Source organism: Octopus bimaculoides, chromosome 15, assembly GCF_001194135.2.
Source record: "Octopus bimaculoides isolate UCB-OBI-ISO-001 chromosome 15, ASM119413v2, whole genome shotgun sequence".
In the NCBI taxonomy this organism is placed as follows: domain Eukaryota; kingdom Metazoa; phylum Mollusca; class Cephalopoda; order Octopoda; family Octopodidae; genus Octopus; species Octopus bimaculoides.
Window position 1 is genome coordinate 49,585,755 of NC_068995.1, and position 1,371 is coordinate 49,587,125.

The following is a 1,371-nucleotide window of genomic DNA, read 5'->3' on the forward strand; positions in this document are numbered from 1 at the left end:
CGTATGTGTTTATATATATATATATATATGTGTGTGTGTGTGTGTGTGTGTGTGTGTGTGTGTGCAGACTTAAGTGTGTGTACATACAAACACACACATGTACGTAACCATACCCTCAGAGATAGGAACACATCTGTGTGTGTGTGTGTGTGTGTGTGTGTGTATGTGTGCGTGTATGTTATCTCCATCATCAATTAGCATCCGGTTGGATGGTATTTTGTATCTCTTACTTGTTTCAGTCATTCGACTCTGGCCATACTGGGGCACTGCCATGAGCAACATCTTTCTTATAAGTGCAGTATTCAAACACAACAACTAAAAAATGGATGGCTAAACAAGGCAACCTCCATGTAGTTCCCTGCTAGAAATAGAAACGAAATCACCCTTAAATTATACAATAATATCTGTAATAATAAACATGAAATTCTGTCTGTCCGTCTGGGACCTCTGTATCTCAGTCTACATTTGCTCTGCATAGACAAATACGGTTTTGGAATCAGGATGATCCCAGGACTGAAAATCTGCCTAACATTAGGTTCTAGGACATCCAGCTTTGGGATCAGGTCTCGATGAGGATTTGTTATATGCTAACAGGTGAAAATTCAAATTTTAAAAGAACTTTAAACTGAATTTAAAGTAATACCATATTGGTAAGGTACCAACAAATGCTTTACCATTATTGTTCTCTTCTTAAAGTGGTGAGCTGGCAAAATCATTAGCACACCAGGTGAGATGTGTTACGTTCTGAGTTCAAATTCCACCAAGGTTGACTTTGCCTTTCATCCTTTCGGGGTCGATTAAATAAGTACCAGTTATGCACTGGGATTGATGTAATTGATTTAATCCTTTTCCCCCAAATTTGAGGCCTTGTATTTCCAGTAGAATTAATTATTATTGTTCCTTTCAGTTTGGGGCTGCAGACCCATTTAGCCCCCTCCACAAGAGCAAATTCCAAAACTCACATGGAGTGCTGCTTTCAAGCTAGTATAAAACATGTGAGACATCAGACAATGCATTTGGTCCCTGAGATAAAAATAATCGATAGGATGGTCACTTGTTAGGTTTAGGTTGCAGTCAAGGAGAAGCTGGAGCGACAACAACAAACGAAACAAGATATAGCCTAAGAGGATAACATATATACACACACCCACACATACATATACACGCACACATACGCATGCATAAGCATGTGGTACATACACACATACACACAGATACGTACATACTCACACACAGCCACATGCATATCAAACATGGGAATAAAGATTAACGTCTGAGTGATAGTGAAGGGTTAGATAAGAAGAGAAAACTTCAACAGGATTATCCCATTGAATTTGATAACATTTGGTTGAGAAGTGAAAGGTCAAAGGT